Source organism: Zalophus californianus, chromosome 6, assembly GCF_009762305.2.
Source record: "Zalophus californianus isolate mZalCal1 chromosome 6, mZalCal1.pri.v2, whole genome shotgun sequence".
NCBI classification, from domain to species: domain Eukaryota; kingdom Metazoa; phylum Chordata; class Mammalia; order Carnivora; family Otariidae; genus Zalophus; species Zalophus californianus.
In genome coordinates this window covers 118,600,074-118,621,092 of record NC_045600.1, presented here as the reverse complement: position 1 = coordinate 118,621,092, position 21,019 = coordinate 118,600,074, and the positions used below count along the sequence as shown (strand labels likewise).

At 36.1% G+C, this 21,019-nt stretch overlaps 1 protein-coding gene across 2 annotated transcripts in view; it reads right to left on the bottom strand.

The window, feature by feature from the left end:
- OCA2 (OCA2 melanosomal transmembrane protein) overlaps positions 1 to 21,019 on the bottom strand; it is a 526,634-nt gene that overhangs the window by 245,719 nt on the left and 259,896 nt on the right. The gene's annotated exons all lie outside the window — the stretch shown is intronic.

Genomic DNA, 21,019 nt, shown 5'->3' with positions numbered 1-21,019 from the left:
ATCAATGCCAAATGATTTCCCCCTTCTAATTCTCTGTTCCACTCACCTGCAATTTAAAATTCTGATATATCCAAAAACAGATTTTAAAAAAACTGTTAATTGCAATTTATTTTAGGAAAATGATGTGTGGAAAATATTACAACAAGTAAAATACAAATTGGTCTTAAGTACTATGGTTCCTTTCCAAATAAGAAATCAAGTCTTCCAAGAAATGCTTTAAGGGATAGAAGAATTAAAAAGCATTAACAAAGGCATACAGATAAAAATGTGTATGCACAAGAAAGCCAAATGTCAATATAGGACTACTTTGATATGACTGATGCTTTAGTTCTCTTTTTTTTTCATTTAAATGTAATGTTACTTTTGCTATATAATACATTCCTATAGTTTAAAACAAAACTGAATACAAACTGTATATTGAGAAATCTAACTTACACCTCTTCTGCCTCTAATCCCCCCTCATAAATAATAATTATTTTGTATCTAATATATCCTCATCATATTTCTGCTAACAAATTGTAATGATGCTTTTTAAAAAGAATCAAAAACCACTATACCTCAGCTCATTCATCTTAGCTTTAAAAAAAAAACTAAACTAAAAACTAAAAGCTGTAGTGTATTCTAATAAAACTATTAGATTTCAAAGAATATAAAATCATCAAGGCCCATAGGTGAAAACAGAGTTTGGTTGACATTACACCTTTCAAAACCAACATATAAAACAAGGCAATAATGAAACATCTTTTTAAAAATCAGTGAGAGAAAGGGTAAACAAATGATGTAAATCCAGCCAAACTGTCTTTAAAATATCAAGACTATAGAAAAAAATTTTCAACATGTAAGAATTTAGGAATTTCAGCACCCTTTTAGCCCTTTGTGAGGAATCATCTAAAGCAGGCATATATTTTTTTGTAATAGGCCAGAAAGTAAATACTTTATGCTCTGTAGGCCAAAAGGTATCTATTGCAACTGTATAACTCTGCCAATGTAGTACAAAAGTAGCCATAAAAAATAAATCAGTGAGTGTGACTTTGCTCCAATAAAACTTTATTTGAAAAAGCAGGCAGTATGCCAGATTTGGTCCACAGGCCATAGTTTACTTACCGTTGTGTTAGAGAATGAGTTTCATTTGACTCACTATTACTGGGAAAACTTCAGCAAAAGGACAAGTGGTCAGCATTTAACAATATATACATGTACATCCAAGGTTAAAACAAATATATGGATTGAATGAAAGATGAAAATAGAGGGGTGCCTGGGTGATTCAGTTGTTAAGCACCTGCCTTTGGCTTGGGTCATGATCCCAGGGTCCTGGGATCAAGTCCCACATCGGGGTCGCTGCTCAGCAGGAAGCCTGCTTCTCCCTCTCCCACTCCCCCTGCTTGTGTTCCATCTCTTGCTCTCTCTATCTGTCAAATAAATAAATAAACTCTTTAAAAAAAAGAAAGATGAAAATAGAAAAAAAATCTTACTACTGTATCAGCAATAGGCAGGCAATAAAAGATATTGGGGAAAAGACTGAAAAGCCAGATAGTAAAGGTTAAAAAGGAAATTGGGTATTAATGATATTTAAAAAGATTTAAACACAAAGGTAACCATTAGAATAAAAATACAAACTTCTCAGGTACCAAAAAAAATTATCAATACAAGAACAAAGAACATACATCTTATATAGAGAAATGAACATAGCTAATACAACAAAATACACATACTTACAAATATGCCAGAATTAAGACTAAAATTGTCAGTCATATCAGTAAATGTGAATGTACTTAACTCATCTATTAAAAGAAAGAGGCTTTCAATTTGGCAGAAAATGAGACGCCATTCCATGATGTATACAAGGGATATGCCTAAAACAAGATGATTCTGAAAGACTAAAAGTGAAAGAGTAGGTAAAGGTACACCAGGCAATAGAAACACACAAACAAAAACGGAGGGGTAGCTGACAAAGTAAATATAACAGAGAAGGAAATTTTTCATGCTCAAAGCCACAAATCACAATGCAGAGATAACGCTTATGAATACTTAATGTACTAAATAACAGAGAAACAGACTTTACGAAGCAAAACCACAGTATATGCAAAGATTCAAAACCCTAAACACAATAATTGAAGACATATACGTCACATCTAGTATAGGTCAATCACATGGACAAAAAGTGAAGAGATAAAACAATTAAATAACATAATCTATAAAGAAAATATTATGAACTTATATTTAACTCTATACCCTAAAATACAGAATACAAATTCTTCATCCAGGGATTTCCCAGCCTGCACCCACTTCAGCTTAGGCGTTGTGCCAGGGCACCCGCTGCATTAGAGCCCAGAGGCCACACCAACCTGCACCCATATCAGCTATACCTGCTCCTCCAAGGTGCCCACTGAACAGCCACAGCTCCAGTCAGCCAGTGAAAGTCATCAAGCCCAACAGAGGGGATGACCATAGGCAAGACCATTCCTTCAAATTTAGGAGAAGAAAATGTTCTCTCTAATCATTAGAAACAAACATAGAAGTCAAGCAAAATAAGGAGATAGAGGAATATGTGCCAAAACAACAACAATAACAACACAACAAAACAAGGAAAAAAAAAACAGAAAAAGAACTAAAAACTGACATAAACAAAATATGTGATAAGAATTTAAAGTAATGATCATAAAGATGCTCATTGGGTAGGAGGAAAAAGTGAAAGAACTCAGAGAAACCTTCAATAAAGAGATAGAAAATATTTAAAAAGAACCAACCAGAGTTGAAGAATAACAAATAAAAACTACACTAGAGGGAATAAACCATAGCTTAGTGGATGCAAAAGAATGTACCTGTGATCTGGGAGACAAGGTAATGGAAAGTAACCAAGCTGAACAGCAAAAAGGAAAAAAAGTGGGGGAAAAAGGGGAGGATAAGTTTAAGGGATCTCTTGAACAACATCAAACAAACATTCACATTATAAGTGTCACAGAAAAGGAGAGGAAGGGCCATAATTTCTTTAAAGAAATAATAGCCCCATAAAATAAAATTTTAAAAAAAGAAATAATAGCCCCAAACTTCTCTAACCTAGGTAAGAAATAGACATCCAGTTTCAAGAAACACAGAAGTTTCCAAACAAGATGAATCAAAGAAGGTCCACACTACAACACATAATTACAAAGTCAAATGTTAAAGATAAAGAGGATTTTAAAAACACTAAGAGAGAAGCAAAAAGTTATAAAGAGAAACTTTACAAGGCTTCCAGCTGATTTTTCAGAAGAAACTTTGCAGGCCAGAAGAAAGTAGAATAATATATTTAAGGTATTGAAAGGAAAAAAAAACCCTACAACAAAAAATACTCTACCCAGCAAGGTTATCCATTAAAATTGAAGGAAAGAGTTTTCCAGACAAGCAAAAGTTTAAAAAGTTTACCATTACTGAACAGGCCTTATGAGAAATGGTAAAGGAAATAAATGGCCATAATTAGATGTAAGAAAATTATAAAGAGATGCAAAATATAACAGCATATATATAAAATGTGGAGGAGGGAAGAGTAAAGAAAGTGTTTTTTTAAGAATGTGTGTGAATTTAAATGACCATCAATTTAATATACACTGCTATATACTTAGGATCTTATATATGAACCTCATGATAACCAAAAGCCCAAAACTTATAATAGAAACAGAATAAATTAAGGAAAAAATCCAAAAATAACACTACAGAAACTCATTAATCACAAAAAAGAGAGCAAGAGAAAAAAAAGAACAGAAAAAAAACTCCAGAAACAACCAGAAGACAATGAACAAAATGGCAAAAAGTACATACATATATCAATAATTACTTTCAATATAAAAGTCCCAAATGCTCCAACCAAAAGATATCAGATGAAGAATGGATTAAAAAAAAAAGACCCACTTATACACTGTCTAGAACGGACTCACCTCAAAACTAAAGACACATACAGACTGAAAGTGAAGGGATGGCAAAAGCCAGGGTATCAATATTTAAACCAAATTAAATAAATTTAAAACAAAGATTGTTAATAAGACACAAAGAAAGGCATTATATAATCATAAAGAGTCCAATCCAACAGGAGATTATAACAATTGCAAAAATCTATTCGCCCAAACATGGGAGCACCTAAATAAATAAAGCAAATATTAATGGAGAGAGGAAAATGGAAGCAGAATAGGAGAATCCTAGGTTCCCCTTGTCCCTTGGACACAACTAAATAACTACCTAATAATCCTAAATACCCCTAAAACCGACTGGGCGACTGAGAGAACAAATTTGACAAATAAAGGGAGAGAAGAGGCCACATCAAGGAAGGTGGGAAGTGCAGAGACATGGTTTAGAGGATAAACAGATTGTAGATTGTGGGTGCTGGAGAGGGGAGGGAGCCACACTCACAGGGTGGGGCAAAAGTGAGGAGCACAAAGAGGAATGCACAAGGAGAACATTTCCCCAAAGGCCCTGGTTTAGAAAACAAGAGGGGCTGAATTTTGTGAGTTCCTGCAACCACTTGGAGTTAAAGCCTGGAGTATGAAAGGCAGCAGGTTTGGCTGGGATAGAGCCCAGGGCCACTCTACTGCTCCTAGAGACAAAGCAAACAACATGGGGTCAGACAGCAGGCAAACAATGACCTGAAGAGTGCCTGGGCATAGAGTGGAGAGATTATTCACTATTCTTAGAGCACATGCCTGAGAGGCAGCATTCACAGAGACATGTGTTCAGGAACAAAGATGCTGGCCAGCACAATTTCCCTCACTGGGCACTCAGCATAAAAGAGTTACCTGCCAGAAGCCACACAGCACCAAAACTGGCTGCCTAACTTGCTTACACTAAGCCCCACACCTGGTACTTTGGTGGGACTGTCTTTCTCAGTCACTCTTGCCTCAGTCCCAGCATGATGAGTCCCTCCCCTAGAAGGTCAGCACAAACCCCTCCTGACACCATGTCTCCTGACCAGGGAGTTCTCCAGGGCCTCAGTTCTCATGGAGGTGGTGTCAGGTCTCATTTCACAAGCAGACCAGAGCACACCTAGTTAAAACTTGCCACATCAGTCCAGGGAACAAATACTGCCCGTAGCAGGCAAGGAGATGACATACAACATATTGAAAATCTTAAATACAACACCAAAATATATTAGAAGTTATAAGTGAATTCAGTAAAGTTCAGAATAAAAAAAATAATACCTAGAAAGTGGTAGTATTTTTATACACTAATAACAAAGCAGCATATGAGAAAGTAATAAAATAATTCCATTTATAATTGCACTAAAAAGAATGAAATACATAGGAATAAACATAACCAAGGAGGTAAAAGACCCATACCCTGAAAACTATAAAACACTGATGAAAGAAATTGAAGATGAAAATATCTCTTACATAATGCTAAGGTCTTAAAGCTGTTAACCTGAATTGGAAGAGTCATCCCTGGACTACAGTTTGGTACATAGACCCTCCAATCAAGAAACTGCACTATTCAGTATTTACCCAAAGCATACCAAAATACAGATTTCAAGGGATACATGCACCTCAGTGTTTAAAGTAGCATTATCAACAATAGCCAAACGGTGGAAAGAGCCCAAATCCATCAAATAATGAATGGATAAGAAGATGTGGTGTATATATATGATGGAATATATATATTCACCATCAAAAAAGAATGAAATCTTGAGAGGAGGAGCAAGATGGCATAGGAATAGGACACCTAAATTTCGTTTGGTCCCAGGAATTCAGCTACACAGGAATCAAACCATTCTGAACACCTACGAACTCAACAGGAGATCGAAGAAAAGAATAGCAACAACTATTTGAACAAAAAAGCAACCACTTTCTGGAAGGTAGGACGTGTGGATGAGTGAATCTGAGGCGATATTCAGGAAGAAAGAGCGTGGGGGGAGGGAGCCTCCATCAGGCACTATTGGCAAGTGATAGAGCAGTGGAGCACAAAATTGGAACTTTTAGAAGTCGGCTCTGCTGAGAGATGTTGCTCCAGGGGCTAAGTGGGGGGTGGAACCCTCACTGGGACAGTGTGATTTCAGGACCCTCGGGGTCACAGAAAGACTGGGGGTGCCTGAGTGTGGCAGAGCTCCGAGGTGTCAGAGCGGGGAAGCCAGCTGCAGAGACAGAGCTGAGGAGTGGGCTATCAGTTCGGGCTTGACATAAACTGTGATCTGCAGCACAGTCGGGCCATTGCTCTTCCAGCAGGGACCCAACAAGCGGCAGATCCAGGGAAACTCCCCTTCCTTCCCCAGGAGGAGAGGTGTGAGAGTGCACCACAGGAATCTGCTGGGTTTGGAGACTCCACACAGGATCAGGTGCCAGAGATAGAAATGCTGGGTCACAGGCTGGGTGAGTACGGAGTGAGGACAGAGACTGGGGAGACAGGAGTGATTGACTGCTTTTCTCTGGCGGCACACTGAGGAGTGTGGCCCCGAGTTCTCAGCTCCTCCGGGGAGGAGATTGGGAGGCCGCCATTTTCACTCTCGTCCTCCAAAGCCGTATGGAAAGTTTGCAGGGAACAAAAGCTACAGAGAGCAAAACTGGGCAAATTACTTAGCCCAGCCCCTGGCAAGGGCGGAGCAATTCCACATCAGGCAAAGACATTTGAGAATCACTGCAACAGACCCCTCCCCCCACAGATCAGCAAGAACAGCCAGCTAACCAAGTTTGCCAATCAATGAGAAAGGCAGAACACGAGCACTCGGGAAATACAGCATGTAGAATTCATGGCTTTTTTCCCCCTGATTCTTTTTTTTCTTCTGTTTTTATTATTTTATTTTTTTAATTTTATTATTATTTTTTTATTTGAGCATAGCTGACACACAATGTTACATTAGTTCCAGGTATACAACATAATGATTTGACAAGTTTGTATGTTATTCTGTGCTCACCACAAGTGTAGCTACCATCTGTCCACATACAACGCGGTTACAATATCATTGACTATATTTCTTATGCTGTGCCTTTTACTCCAGTGATTTATTCACTCTGTTCTTCTTAACGAAGTTTGCCCCCAGAAGAAACTAGTGAACCAGAGACTAACCTGCTTGGGTTTTATCAGAGCTTAACTAGCTGGAGAAAAGGAAACATTCAACTCCAGCCTGATGTAGCCATTCTGTTCCATCTGGTGGGATGGCATGGGTGGGGAGGAGTACTCAGGAGCACTTCTGAAGTTCATAGTCCAGAGACGCAGGCTCACTAAAGGACTGAGACCTAATCAAAGGGTTACAGGATGCTTCCCTCCCACACCCCACCACCACATTATTAAAGGCGTATTTATTGCAGTTCCTTTTATTCAGTACCTCATGTCTGGCTAGCAGGAAAAAAAAATTACAAGACATATTAAAGGCAAAAATCACAAGTGAAAGAGACAGAGCAGGAATCAGAACAAAGAAGATACAGCAGGGATGTTGATATTATCAGAGTTGTTGATAACAACTCTGATTGATATGCTAAGGCCTCTAGTGGATAAAGAAGATACCATACAGAACAGATGAGAAATGTAAACAGAGATAAAAATTCAAAGAATCAAAAAGAAACACTAGAGAGCAAAATCACTCTAACAGAAATGAAGAATACATTTGATGGGTTCATTAGTAGACTGGACACAGCTGAGGAAAGAATCTCTGAGGTAGAGGATATCTCAATAAAATTCTCAAAAACTGAAAAGCTAAGGGAACAAAGACAAAAAAAGAACCAGGACAGAATATCCAGGAACTGTGGAAAACCTGCAAGAAGTATAATATATGCACAGTGGGAATATCAGAAGGGGAAGAAAGAGAGGGAGGAAAAGAAGAGATATTTGAAGCAAGAATGGCTAAGAATCCCCCAAATTCATGTCAGACACCAAACCACAGATCCAGGAAGCTAAGGGACACCAAGCAGGATGAATGCCAGAAAAACTACACCTACATATATAATTTTCAAACTATAGAAAACAATGATAAGGAAAAAATCTGGAAGAAGGCAAAGAAATATTTCCCCCTGATTCTTTAGTCATTCCCAAAGTTAATTTTTTAAATATTTTGAATATTTTTCCCTTTTTCAAACAACATCTTATCAATGCCTTTTCAAAAATCTTTTTTATTATTCATTTTTAGAGTCATATTCTATCCGTTCATAGTAGTTTAACCTTATTTTTGGTACATATACATAAGTTGTTCTCTCTTTAAAATTTTGGGATACAGTTTCTTCTAACAGACCAAAATACGTCCAAAATCTAGTGTGTGGCACTGATCTATACACCAGCCTGATCAAATATGATCATATTCTTTTTTCTTATCTTTTTCTCTTTTTTTTCTTTTTTCTTTCATTCTCTTTCTTTTCCCCCAGTTTCAGGTCTCTTCTGATTTGTTTAGTGTATATTTTTCTGCGGTTGTTGTTACCCTGTTAGCGTTTTGTTCTCTCATTCATCTATTCTCCTCTGGACAAAATGATAAGATGGAAAAAAATCACCTCAAAAAAAAAAAAAAAAGAACGCGAGGCAGTACTGACTGCCAGGGACCTAATCAATATGGACATTATTAAGATGTCGGGACTAGAGTTCAGAATAATGATTATAAAGATACTAGCTGGGATTGAAAAAAGCATGGAAGATACTAGAGAAAGCCTTTCTGGAGAAATAAAAGAACTAAAATCTAACCAAGTCAAAATAAAAAAGGCTATTAATGAGGTGCAATAAAAAATGGAGGCTCTAACTGCCAGGATAAATGAGGCAGAAGACAACATTAGTGATATAGAAGACTAAATGATGGAAAATAAAGAAGCTGAGAAAAAGAGATAAAAATCTACTGGATCACGAGGGCAAAATTCGAGAGATATGTGATACCATAAGACAAAACAGTGTTAGAATAATAGGGATCCCAGAAAAAGAAGAAAGAGAGGGAGGGGCAGAAGGTATATTGGAGCAAATTAGAGCAGAGATTCTCCTAATTTGGGGAAGGAAACAGGCATCGAAATCCAGGAGGCACAGAGAACCCCCTCAAAATCAATAAAAATAGGTCAACACCCTGACATCTGATAGTAAAACTTACAAGTCTCAGAGACAAAGACAAAATCCTGAAAGCAGCTCAGGACAAGAGATCTGTAACCTACAATGGTAGAAACATTAGATTAGCAACAAACCTATCCACAGAGACCTGGCAGGCCAGAAAGGACTGGCATGATATATTCAGAGCACTAAATGAGAGAAATATACAGCCAAGAATACTATATCCAACTAGGTTGGCATTTAAAAGAGAATGAGAGATAAAAAGCTTCCAGGACAAACAAAAACTAAAGGAATTTGCAAACACAAAATCAGTCCTACAAGAAATATTGAAAGGGGTCCTCTATGCAAGAGAGAGCCTAAAAATAACATAGACCAGAAAGGAACACAGACAATACAATGGCACTAAATTCATATCTTTCAATTGTTACCCTGAATGTAAATGGGCTAAATGCCCCAATCAAAAGACACAGGCTATCAGATTTGATAAAAAAAACAAGACCCATCAATATGCTGTCTGCAAGAGACTCACTTTAGACCCAAAGACAACTCCAGATTGAAAGTGAGGGAGTGGGAAACAATTTATCATGCTAATGGACACCAAAAGAAAGCTGGGATGGCAATCCTTATATCAGACAAATTAGACTTTAAACCAAAGACTATAATAAGAGATGAGGAAAGCACTATATCCTACTTAAAGGGTCTACCCAACAAGAAGATCTAACAGTTGTAAATATCTATGCCCCTAACATGGGAGCAGCCAATTATATAAGCCAATGAATAACAAAAGCAAAGAAATGCATCGACAACAATACAATAATAGTAGGGGACTCTTATACCCCCCCCTCACTGAAATGGACAGATCATCTAAGCAAAAGATCAACAAGGAAATAAAGACTTTAAATGACACACTGGACCAAATGGACATCACAGATATATTCAGAACATTCCATCCCAAAGCAATGGAATACACATTCTTCTCTAGTGCCCATGGAACATTCTCCAGAATAGAGCACATCCTAGGTCACAAATCAGGTCTCAACCAGTACCAAAAGATTGGGATTATTCCCTGCATATTTTCAGACCACAATGCTTTGAAACTAGAACTCAAACACAAGAGGAAAGTCAAAAAGAACTCAAATACATGGAGGCTAAAGAGCATCCTATAAAGGAATGAATAGGTCAACCAGGAAATTAAAGAATTTAAAAAATTCAGGGAAACAAATGAAAATGAAAACACAACTGTTCAAAATATTTGGGATGCCGCAAAGGCAGTCCTAAGAGAAAAGTATATAGCAATACAAGCCTTTCTCAAGAAACAAGAAAGGTCTCAAATACACAACCTAACCCTACACCTAAAGGAGCTGGAGAAAGAACAGCAAATAAAGCCTAAACCCAGCAGGAGAAGAGAAATAATAAAGACCAGAGCAGATATCAATGAAAAGGAAACCAAAAGAACAGTAGAACAGATAAACAAAACTAGGAGCTGGTTCTTTGAAAGAATTAACAAGATTGATAAACCCCTGCTCAGACACATCAAAAAGAAAAGAGAAATGACACAAATAAATAAAATCATGAATGAAAGAGGAGAGATCACAACCAACACCAAAGAAGTACAAACAATTATAAGAACATACTATGAGCAACTATATGCCAGCAAATTAGATAATCTGGAAGACATGGATGCATATCTAGAGATGTATCAACTACCAAAACTGAACCAGGAAAAAATAGAAAACCTGGACCAAGACCTATAACCACTAAGGAAATTGAAGCAGTCATCAAAAATCTCCCAACAAACAAAAGCCCAGGGCTAGATGGCTTCCCAGGGGAATTCTACCAAACATTTAAAGAAGAATTACTACCTATTCTTCTGAAACTGTTCCAAAATACAGAAATGGAAGGAAACCTTCCAAACTAGTTTTATGAGGCCACCATTACCTTGATCCCAAAACCAGACAAAGACCCCATCAAAAAGGAGAATTACAGACCAATAATCTTGATGAACATGGATGCAAAAATTCTCACCAAAATACTAGCCAATAGGATCCAACAGTACATTAAAAGGATTATTCACCACGACCAAGTAGGATTTATCCCTGGGCTGTAAAGTTGGTTCAATATCTGTAAATCAATCAATGTGATACAGTACCTTAATAAAAGAAAGAAAAAGAACCATATGATCCTCTCAATAGATGCAGAAAAAGCATTTGACAAAGTACAGCATCCTTTCTTGATTAAAACTCTTCGGAGTATAGGGATAGAGGGTACATACCTCAATATCATAAAAGCCATCTATGAAAAACCCACAGCGAATATCAATCTCAATGGGGAAAAACTGAGAGCTTTCCCTCTAAGGTCAGGAACACAGCAGGGATGGCCACTATCACCACTGCTCTTCAACATAGTACAGGAATTCCTAGCCACAGGATTCAGACAACAAAAAGAAATCAAAGGCATCCAAATCGGCAAAGAGGAAGTCAAATTCTCACTGTTGGCAGATGATATGATACTTTATGTGGAAAACCCAAAAGACTCCACCCAAAAACTGCTAGAACCCATACAGGAATTCAGTAAAGTGGCAGGATATAAAATCAATGCACAGAAATCAGTGGCATTCCTATACACCAACAACAAGACAGAAGAGAGACATATCAAGGAGTTGATCCCCTTTACAACTGCACCCAAAACCATAAGATACCTAGGGATAAATCTAACCAAAGAGGCATAGGATCTGTACTCAGAAAACTCTAAAATACCCATGAAAGAAATTGAGGAAGACACAAAGAAATGGAAAAACGTTCCATGCTCATGGATTGGAAGAACAAATATTGTGAAGATGTCAATGCTACCTAGAGCAAGCTACACATTTAATACAATCCCCATCAAAATACCATCAACTGTTTTCAAAGAGATGGAACAAATAATTCTGAAATTTGTATGGAACCAGAAAAGACCCCGAATAAGCAGAGGAATGTTGAAAAAGAAAAGCAAAGCTGGCGGCCTCCCAATTCCGGACTTCAAGCTCTATTACAAATCTGTCATCATCAAGGCAGTATGGTACTGGCACAAAAACAGACACATAGATCAATGGAACAGAATCGAGAGCCCAGAAATGGACCCTCAACTCTATGGTCAACTCATCTTTGACAAAGCAGGAAAGAATGTCCAATGGATAAAAGACAGTCTCCTCAGCAAATGGTGTTGGGAAAATTGGACAGCCACATGCAGAAGAATGAAGCTGGACCATTTCCTTACACCACACACAAAAATAGACTAAAAATGGTTGAAAGACCTAAACGTGAGACAGGAGTCCATCAAAATCCTAGAGGAGAACACAAGCAGCAACCTCTTCGACCTCAGCCACAGCAACTTCTTCCTAGAAACATCGCCAAAGGCAAGGGAAGCAAGGGCAAAAATGAACTATTGGGACTTCATCAAGATAAAAAGCTTTTGCATAGCAAAAGAAACAGTCAACAAAACCAAAAGACAACCAACAGAATGGGAGAACATATTTGCAAATGACATATCACATAAAGGCCTAGTATCCCAAATCTATAAAGAACTTATCAAACTCAACACCCAAAGAACAAATGTTCCAATCAAGAAATGGGCAGAAGACATGAACAGACATTTTTCCAAAGAAGACATCCAAATGGCCAACAGACACATGAAAAAGTGCTCAACATCGTTTGGCATTAGGGAAATCCAAATCAAAACTTCAGTGAGATACCACCTCACACCAGTCAGAATGACTTAAACTAACAAATCAGGAAAGGACAGATGTTGGCAGGGCTGTGGAGAAAGGAGAACCCTCCTACACTGTTGGTAGGAATGTAAGCTGGTGTAGCCACTCTGGAAAACAGTATGGAGGTTCCTCAAAAAGTTGAAAATATATCTACCATACGATCCAGCAATTGCACTACTGGGTATTTACCGCAAAGATACAGCTATAGGGATCTGAAGGGGTACACGCACCCCAATATTTATAGCAGCAATGTCCTCAATAGCCAAATTATGGAAAGAGCCAAGATGTCCATTGACAGATGAATGGAGAAAGAAGATGTAGTACTTGTATACAATGGAATATTAATCAGCCATCAAAAGAAATGTAATCTTGCCATTTGCAACGAAGTGGATGGAACTGGAGGGTATTATGCTGAGCGAAATAAGTCAATCAGAGAATGATATGTATCATATGATCTTACTGATATGAGGAATTCTTAATCTCAGGAAAAAAACTGAGGTTTGCTGGAGTGATGGGGCATGGGAGGGATAGGGTGGCTGAGTGATAGACACTGGGGAAGCTATGTGCTATGTTGAGTACTGTGAATTGTGTAAGACTTTTGAATCACAGACCTGTACCTCTGAAACAAATCATACATTATATGTTAAAAAAAGAAGATAGTAGGAAGGGAAAAATGAAGGGGGGGAATCGGAAGGGGAGACAAACCATGAGAGACTATGGACTCTGAGAAACAAACTGAGGGTTCTAGTGGGAAGGGTTGTGGGGGGATCAGTTAGGCTGGTGATGGGTATTAAAGAAGGCACGTACTGAATGGAGCACTGGGTGTTATACCCAAACAATGAATCATGAAACACTACATCAAAAACTAATGATGTAATGTATGGTGATTAAGATAACATAATAGGGCGCTTGGGTGGCTCAGTTGGTTAAGCGACTGCCCTCACCTCAAGTCATGATCCCAGAGTCCTGGGATTGAGTCCCACATCGGGCTCCCTGCTCAGCAGGGAGTCTGCTTCTCCCTCTGACCCTACCCCCTCTTGGGCTCTCTCTATCTCACTCTCTCTCTCAAATAAATAAATAAAATCTTTTAAAAAATCATAACATAATAAATTTTTTAAAAATTAAAAAAAAGAATGAAATCTTGACAATTACAATGACAAAGATGGAGCGAGAGTATATTATGCTAAGTGAAATCAGTCAGTTAGAGAAAGACAAATACCATATGATCTTACTCATATGTGGATTTAAGAAAGAAAACAGATGAACATATAGGAAAGGAGAAAAGAAAAAAAGGAGAGAAGGAAACAAACCATAAGAAACTCTTAATGACAAAGAACAAACTGAGGGTTGATGAAGGGAAGTGGGTAGGGGAATGGGCTAGATATGTGATGGGTATTAAGGAGGGCACTTGATAGATGAGCACTAGGTGTTGTATGTAAGTGATGAATCACTGAATTCTACTCCAAAAAAACTATGTTATGTTAACTACACAAAGCTTACATTAAAAAAATAAATAAAATTTTAAAATAGAAAAAAAGAAAGCAGCAACCTTGCTCAGATGGTTTTATTGAAATTAATTTCATGCACAAATGAAATCTCTATTTGCTTTTCCTAAGTGAAAACTTATTATATCTCCATTGTTGTCAGAAATTTAAAAACTCATTGGCTGTAAATTTTATAAAATTATATTCTCATTTTTTATTAGTTTCAGAGGTACAACTTAGTAATTCATCAATTGCATATCACACCCAGTCCTCATTACATCAAGTGCCCTCCTTAATCCCCATCACCCAGTTACCCCATCCCCCCTCCCCCTCCCTTCTAGCAACCCTCAGTTTGTTTCCTATACTTAAGAGTCTCTTACGGTTTGTCTCCCTTTCTAATTTCCTCTTATTTTATTTTTCCTTCATTCCCCTATAGTCATCTGTTTTGTTTCTTAAATTCCACATATGAGTGAAATCATATGATATTTACCTTTCTCTGACTGACTTATTTCGCTCAGCATAATACCCTCCAACTCCATCCATGTCATTGCAAATGTCAAGATTTCATTATTTTTGATGGCTGAAGAGTACTCCATTGTATATATATACCACATCTTCTTTATCTATTCATCTGTCGATGGACATCTGGGCTCTTTCCATAGTTTGACTATTGTGGACATTGCTGCTATAAACATTGGGGTGTATGTGCCCCTTCGGAACATTACATTTGTATCTTTGGGGTAAATACCCAGTAGTGCAATTGCTGGGTGGTGGGGTAGCTCTATTTTTAACTTCTTGACGAACCTCCATACTGTTTTCCAGACTGGCTGTACCACCTTGCATTACCACCAACAGTGTTAAGAGGGTTCCCCTTTCTCCACATACTCACCAACATCTGTCATTTCCTGACTTGTTAATTTCAGTCATTCTGACTGGTGTAAGGTGGTATCTCATTGTGGTCTTGATTTGTATATTCCTGAAGCTGAGTGATATAGAGCCTTTTTTTTTTTCATGTGTCTATTGGCCATTTGGACGTCTTCTTTGGAGAAATGTCTGTTCAGGTCTTCTGCCCATTTCTTGATTGGATTTTTTGGTTTTTTGGGTGTTGAGTTTGATAAGTTCTTTATAGATTTTGGATACTAGCCCTTTATCTGATAAGACATTTGCAGTTATCTTTTCCCTGTAGGTTGTCTTTTGGTTTTTTTGACTATTTCCTTTGCTGTGCAAAAGCTTTTTATCTTGATGAAGTCCTAATAGTTTATTTTTGTCTTTCTTCCCTTGCCTTTGGAGACATGTCTAGCAAGAAGTTGTTGTGGAACAGAGGTTGCTGCCTGTGTTCTCCTCTAGAAATTTGATGGATTCCTGTCTCAAATTTAAGTCTTCCATCCATTTTGAGTTTATCATTGTGTATAGTGTAAGGGAATGGTCCAGTTTCATTCTTCTGCATGTGGCTGTCCAATTTTCCCAGCACCATTTGTTGAAGAGACTGTGTTTTCTCCATTGGGTATTCTTTCCTTCTTTGTTGAATATTAGTTGGTCATGGAGTTGAGGGTCCATTTCTGGGTTCTTATTCTGTTCCACTGATCTGTGTGTCTGTTTTGTGCCAGTACCATATTGTATTGATGATTACAGTTTTGTATTATATCTTGAAGTTCAGAATTGTAATGCCTCCAGCTTTGGTTTTCTTTTTCAACATTCCTTTGGCTATTCAGGGTTCTTTCATGGTTCCATACAAATTTTAGGATTATTTCTTCTAGCTCTGTGAAAAATTTTAAAGGTATTTTGACTTACTAAGATGAATATAATCAGGGAACCTGGGTGGCTCAGTTGGTTAAGCATCTGCCTTTGGCTCAGGTCATGATCTCCAGATCCTGGGATCAAGTCCCACATTAGGCTTCCTGCTCAGCAGGGAGTCTGCTTCTTTCTCTCTCTCTCACCATCTATCCCTCCCCACCACTTGTTCTCTCTCTCATATAAATAAAAAAAATCCTTTTTAAAAAAAGATGAATTTAATCAATGTCTCATGAGTTTGAATGATTAGGATACAGATCCTAAAAAACAACTAGACAAATTCTCCCAATTCAGTGCTCACATGCAGAAAATACTTGATTTTTATCACTTGGGTCCTGCTGCAGATTGAATATAATGAGACATAATTGCCTTTCCCAGTATCGAGGTATTAAATCAATATACCCAGTTTGGTTCCCCTAATGCCAAGAGAAAAATAAGAGGCAATTAGAGGGAATGAAGTGAGGTATAAAGAAGATATAAGAAAAAAATTAAAGGATTAAAGAGTCCAATATATCCAAAAAGATAAATATCATATAGGTCTTTCTGAAGAACCATTATTACGCTCACACCCACAATTACGTGAGTAGGTGTAAGACCTCAGGTAGTGAAAAAAAACACAGGCATGGTCTCAATTGATGCAGCATATGATGTAGGCTGGTGGGGGGGGAGGTTGTTGTACAGTTCCCATCAGCTCCTAGAATGTATGCTGAGGGCTCTGCCCCTCCGCCCACTCATGCTGTCTCACGCTCTCTCTCTCTCTCTCTCTCCAATAAATAAATAAAATCTTTAAAAAGAAGAAAACTAAGATTTATCAATAGAAATTATTGCTCTGAAGAATAGAAAGAAAAAATAATAAGGAAATATGAACAAAATGAAGAACTTTAGGACTCCATCAAGCAAACAAACATGACTGTGATGAGAGTCCCAGAAAGAGAGGAAAACAATATAATTTAAAGAGAAAAAAAGGGATAATAATGTAATTGAGGGAATAATAATCAAAAACTGTTCAAATACTAAAATTTGATTTTTAAAAAAATTAATCTACAGATCTGAAAAGCTCAAAAATACACAAGTACAATAAACACAAAGACATCCACACCTAGGTGTATCATAATCAAACTATTGAAAGACAAAGACAAAGTCTCAAAAGCATCAACAGAAGAATGAATCAATATGCATAGAGAAAAAACAGTGTGATTAACAGCTGACTTCCAATAAAAAGTAATGGAGATCAGAGGGCAGTAGGATGACAGATTCAAAGTGTTGAAAGAATAAACAACTATAAACCAAGAATCCTATATTGATCCAGCAGAACTACCCTTTGAAAATGAAGGCAAAATAAAGGCATTCACATACAAAAACTAAGAGAATACATTGTTAGCCAACCTGCTCTACGAGATATACTAAAGGAACTCCTTCAGGCTGACACCATATGTGAACTTAAATCCATACAATGAAATAAAGAGCCATGGAAAAGGTAAATACATATTTATAAAAGACTGTATGAATATATTTTTCTTCTCTTTATTTAATATACATTGCATAAAATAATAATGATATAACTATGTTAGGCATACAACAAAGATATAACATATGTAACAATAAAAGCACAAAGAAGAGATGAGAAACTGGAGCCATATTAGAAGAAGATTTCTATATTTTACTAGAAGTAAGTTACTATTAATCCAAAGTAGGCTGTAATAAATTAAGATGCATAGCTTAACTCCTATAACCACACGAAAATAATTTTAAAATATGGTGTAAAAAAAGAAACAAAGGAGAATTTAAATGATACAAAAGAAAATATTTTTTATCACAAAGAAAGCAGCAAAGAAGAAAGGAACGAAAAAGAAATGAGAAAGCAAAAACAAATAGCAAAATGGCAGACATAAACTCAACAATAAAATAATTTTATTAAATGTGAATGGATTAAACATTTCAAACAATAGAAAAATTGTCAAATTGGATTTTTTTAAATGACAGCCCATACGAACAGTAAACAAAAGAAGACTAAAGTGGCTATATCAATATCAGTCAAAATAGACTCCAGCACAAAAATATTACTAAAGAAAAGGAGGGACACTTAAGAATGAAAAAAAGCTCAATTCATTTGGATGATATAATAATTCTAAAATATATGTGCCTAACAACAAATCCTCAAGAGACATAAAGCAAAATGAACACACTTGAAAGAAAAAATACACAATTCAACAATAATGAAGACTTCAATATCCCACTCTCAATAACTGATAGAACAACTACACATCACATATTTGTGATATATGAGACTTAAAACTGTTAACAAACATGACATATCTGACATTTAATAGCACATTCCACAAACAACAGCAAAGAACACATACTTTTCAAGCACAAGTGGAATGTTCTCCAGGAAAGACCAAATTCTACACCACAAGTCTCAATAAAATTAAGAGAACTGAAATGATGGAAAACACAACTGAATTAAACTAAAGATCAAAAACAGAAGGAAATATGAGCAATCCTCAAATATTTGGAACTTAATAAAACATACTTCTAAATAATCTATGATTCAAAAAATAAATTACAAGGAAAATTAGAAAATATTTTGAACTAAATGAAAATGGAAGACAATACATGTAATTTAAGGGATGCAGAGAAGTAGTGCTTGGGGAAAATGTATAACTTTAAATGCTTATATGAGAAAATAAGAAAGATTTCAAGTCAATAACTTAAGGTTCCTCCTTAAGAACCTAGGGGAAAAAAGAGAACACTAAGTCAAGAGCAAGAGTAGAAATGAAATAATAAAGGTTAGAGGAAAAATCAATGAAATAGAAAAAAACTATGGACAAAATCAATGAAGTCAAAATTTGCTCTTTTTTAAAAAGATTAACAAAATGTCCAACTTTACCTACACTAACCAAGAAAAAAAAGAGACTAATCACCAAAATAAGAAACGAGAGAGGGGGCATCACTAATGCCTTCACAGAAATAAAAAAGTATTATAAGGCAATATTATAAACAACTTATGCCAAAAATAAACAATTTAAAGGAAATAGACAAATTCATAAAAGACAAAAATTACTAAAATTTACTCAAGAAGAAATAGACATCTGAATGACCAAAGAAATTGAATTCCTAAAACAAACACAAAACTTCCCCACAAATTAAATTCCAGGCCCAGATCGCTTCACTGAACACTTCAGTTGGCTATTAAAACCAATCCTTCACAAACTCTTCCACAAAGAACACTTCTCAACTTATTCTATTATACTCATTCAGTATTATGCTGAAACCAAAGCCAGAAACGTCACATAAAATAATAATGCAGACTAATATCACTCATGAATATACAAACTGAATTCAACAATTTATTATACACCATGACCAAGTGAGATTTATTCTAAGAATGCAAAGTAAATTTAACATCTGAAAATCCATTAATGTAGTATACCATATTAATAGATTCAAATTAATAGACTCAAGGATAAAAATTACATGGTCATCTCAATAGATATGGACAAGGATTTTTCAAAATCCAATATATTTTTCTGATAAAAATTCACAACAAACTAGGAATATATTGGAACTTTTTCAACCTGATAAAGAGCTTCTATTAAGAAAAACCTAGAACAAACATTATGCATAGTAGTGAAAAGCTGAATGCTTTGCCCCTAAGCTCAGGAACAAGGTATCAGTGCTCACCACTTCTATCCAACACTGAACTGGAAGTTCTAGTCAACAAGACAAGAGAAAAAGAAAGAGAAGGAAAATGGGAAAGAGGAAGGGAGAGATTGTGAGGTAGTTAAAGGCATCCAGATCAGAAAAGGAAGAAATTAAAATGTCTCTATTTACAAATGATATGAAAGAAAATTCTAAGGAATCCAAAAATAACTACTAGACTAATAAATTAGTTCAACAAGCTCACAGCATACAACACCAATATAAAAAATTAATTTCATTTCTATATAATGGCAATGTACAATCAGAATCAAATCATATATTTAGTGAAAGATTAATATATAAAGGACTATTATGACTCAAAAAAGAAAAAAACCCAAATGAAAAGTGGTGAAAAGTCTTGAATAGAAATTTGCCAAACATATAAAAAATGACTAATAACATGATGTTGAGTATCACAATGAGATACCACTTCACACCTACTAGAAAGAAAGCCAATAGGTGACAATGTAGAGACACTGGAATCCTATTACATTACTGGTGAGAATGTAAAATGGTGTAGCCACTGTGGAAAACATTTTGGCTGTTTCTTAAGAAGCTAAACTTATGATAAAGCCTAGCATCTACCTCAAAGAAATGAAAATATATTTCTACACAAAGATTATATTTCCACGCAAAGACATACACAAACGTTTATGACAGTAATATTCATAAAATTCAAAATTGGAAACCATACAAATATTTATCAAATGGTGATTGGGTAAATAAAATATAGTATATCCACATAGTGGAAAACTATTCAGTAATAAAAAATTAGATAAAGATACATACAAGGACATGAATAAACCTCAACATTATTATCATTATTCTAATTAAAGAAATCAGACAGAAAAGCCTATACAGTATATGACTCTTTTAGATAAAGTGTACAGGAAAGGCAAATAAATAGACAGAAAAATTAGTGGTTGCTTAAAGCTGGATTTGGGAGCTAGAATTAATTGTAAAGGACATGCACAATCTTTTTGGATAATGCAAATGTTCTGAATTTTATTAAAAATCATTGAATTATAAACTTAACATGGGTGAATTTTATGATATGTAAGTTACATCTCAATAAAGTTGTTTTAAAAAATCCCATTGTTTATTCCATCAACACAAAGGTTAAGCATAAAACTGGGAAAATATGCCCAAACCCAGATGAGATAGCAGTTTATGCCTGGAGTAAACATGTAATCAAGTCAGACTTTCAAAGTCCAATCATGAAAACAGTAACCAGAAATTTCCCCTCCGTAGTCTATGTGTTTGGTGTGGAAGAATACCCAAAAGAAAAAAGTGAAGTTTCTGAGTAGGGAACCAAGGACCTCGAATATAA